General features: G+C 40.2%; 1 non-coding gene across 1 annotated transcript; it reads right to left on the bottom strand.

The window, feature by feature from the left end:
- Positions 1-2,554: 2,554 nt before the first annotated feature.
- Positions 2,555-2,629, bottom strand: Trnas-cga (transfer RNA serine (anticodon CGA)). Its single transcript has one exon. It is a non-coding gene; the product is annotated as a tRNA-Ser (tRNA).
- Between the last annotated feature and the right edge of the window lie 373 nt (positions 2,630-3,002).

Genomic DNA, 3,002 nt, shown 5'->3' with positions numbered 1-3,002 from the left:
ACAAAAAATTTTCTTCAGACTGAGAAGCTTACGTCCGCGAATCAGCATGGTTTTAGAAAGCATCGCGCGTTGGAAACTCATCATGCCCTTTCCTCACGAGATATATTGCGAAATACGATTGAAGGGCAACAGGCAGAGTCCATATTTCCAGATTTTCAGAAAGCGTTTGACACAGTTCCCCATTGCAACTGTTGAAGAAGGTACGAACATATGGAATAGGTTCACAGATGTGGGAGTGTCTCGAAGACTTCTTGAGTTACAGAACCCAGTATGCTGTCCTCGACGGTGAGTGTTTATCAGAGGCAAGGGTATTGTCAGGAGTGGCGCAGGGAAGTATGATAAGACCGCTAATATTCTCTATGTACATAAATGATTTGGCGGAAACGGTCGGCAGCAACCTGCGGTTGTTTGCTGATGACGCTGTGGTGTAAGTAAGGCGTCGAAGTTGATTTACTGTAGGAGGACATAAGATGACAAAATTTCTAGTTGGTGTGATGAATGGCAGCTAGCACTGAATTTAGAAAGATGTAACTTAATGCAGATGAGTAGGAGAAACAAACCCATCATATTCAGATACAGCATTAGTAGTGTTCAGCTTGACACAATCACACCGTTTAAATATATCGGCGTAACGTTGCAAAGTGATAGGAAATAGAGCGAGCATGTTAGTATTATGATTGGAAAGGCGAATGGCCAAGTTATGTTTATTGGCAGAATTCTAGGAAAGTGTGGTTCATCTGTAAAGGAGACCACATGTACGACGCTAGTGCGACCTATTCTTGAGTTCTGCTCGAGTATTTGGGGTCCATACTAGCTCGGATAAAAGGAATAAATCAAATAAATTCAGAGGTGGGCTGCTAGATTTGTTAGTGGTAGATTCGATCAGTATGCAAGTGTTATGGATATGCTTCGGGAACCAAAATGAGGATCCCTAGAGGAAAGGCGACGTTCTTTTCGAGGAACACATTTGAGAAAATTTAGAGAACCGGTTTTGGAAACTGACTGCTGAACGATCCTATTGCTGCCAACATACATTTCGCGTAGGACCATGAAGATACAATACGAGACATTAGGGCTTATACAGAGACATATAGACAGAAGTTTTTCCCTCGCTCTGTCTGTGAGCGGAACAGGAAAGATTAGTTGCGGTAAAGGGTGCCCTCCGCCACACGCCGTACGGAGGCTTGTGGCGCACGTATGTAGATGTAGACGTAGATGTATGCGTCAACAGCATCAAGGGTGTTTTTTCTTCTTTTCTTTAGGCATCGACAGTTGGAAATAAATGTAAAATACGAATATAAAAGGTCAACGTACAACTGATTGTATGTATGCCTGAACAATTGTAAATAAATGTGAAATGTTACAACAATATTTCTTAAATTCTTCAAAACGTAAAAACTGGTTGCTACCACTGATTGCTACCACTGACTATACATACCTAATTATGTTCAGTTTAAAAAAAAAATTTAAAAGCATATTGTAACATTTCACATTTACCTACCATTATCCATATAATATATATATAGAATCAATTGTACCTATCATTCATGACCGTTTGTATCTGTCTTTTACATTTATTTCAAAGTTTTGATGCCCAAAAAAGAAAAGCAAAAGCACCTCTAATGCTTTTGAATAATAAACTCTAACATATAATTTCTTTCATGTTATGTTATATATAACACATTTAATCGCATACGTTTAGTAACTTCAGGTATTATTTTACTTCTCTTTTACTACTACTGTATTGCTCTGCTTCATATATTATTTTACTTGTTGATGAGGCAGCACATGTTACGACACCTTATGTATATGGATCCCATGCAGTTAATTAGTTTTTAACCAGCGTGTTACTGTCACCTTTTGATGTAAATTGTCTTTTAACTTCTGTCTGTGCCATTGTTGTATTCCGTTGCATAGGTTATTGTCATTTAACTTCATCTAACGACTGCACAAATTTATTCTTTCTTAAAAGCCTTTATGTTGTTATGCAAAGAAAGCGTCATAGTACATTTACTAGTCGATATGAATTGTCTTTGGTTAATGCTTACGCCATCCGTCGGTGTAGTTCTTTGTCAGCTGCATACGCTATACCCAGTGTGATAGCTGTATTCATTCAGCTGACAAATGTATTACCAGTGGACATCTTTATGAAATGCGAATTGCATTTCTCTGTACAGTCCACGTGCTCAGTTTGCTGAGCTTCAAATTAGAGGTACAAGTAAGTAATGAAATAATTGTGCATACAATGTTTGTCATGATCATGCACTATACTGGTACGTATTTCTTCCTTTTAATCATTACTGTACACTAACCTGCAGCTTATGTCTGACGATGATTTTGCGAAACGCCTAACATTTAATCAAGAACTGTGCGGTCAATAACCTCCCACAAATGAAATTTATGTCTGCCTTGTTGCTTATGACGCACTTTCACACTCACAGAGAATTACATTAATGAGCGAAAAACATTATCACCAACTGCTTCATAGAGAATGAGATTTTCACTCTGCAGCGGAGTGTGCGCTGATATGAAACTTCCTGGCAGATTAAAACTGTGCGCCCGACCGAGACTCGAACTCGGGACCTTTGCCTTTCGCGGGCAAGTGCTCTACCAACTGAGCTACCGAAGCACGACTCACGCCCGGTCCTCACAGCTTTACTTCTGCCAGTATCTCATGGCTAAGCCATGTCTCCGCAATATCCTTTCTTTCAGGAGTGCTAGTTCTGCATGGTTCGCAGGAGAGCTTCTGTAAAGTTTGGAAGGTACGAGATGAGATACTGGCAGAAGTAAAGCTGTGAGGACCGGGCGTGAGTCGTGCTTCGGTAGCTCAGTTGGTATAGCACTTGCCCGGAAAGGCAAAGGTCCCGAGTTCGAGTCTCGGTCGGGCACACAGTTTTAATCTGCCAGGAAGCTGCTTCATAGAGTGTTGATCCATCTTTGGAATGCAAAACAACATCGATTGTGTGTGGTATAGGTACGATAAGTTTTTTTTAGGTATCCAG

This window comes from Schistocerca nitens, chromosome 4 (assembly GCF_023898315.1).
Source record: "Schistocerca nitens isolate TAMUIC-IGC-003100 chromosome 4, iqSchNite1.1, whole genome shotgun sequence".
Lineage (NCBI taxonomy): Eukaryota > Metazoa > Arthropoda > Insecta > Orthoptera > Acrididae > Schistocerca > Schistocerca nitens.
The sequence above is the reverse complement of the archived record's forward strand: the minus strand, read 5'-3'. Positions and strand labels throughout refer to the sequence as shown.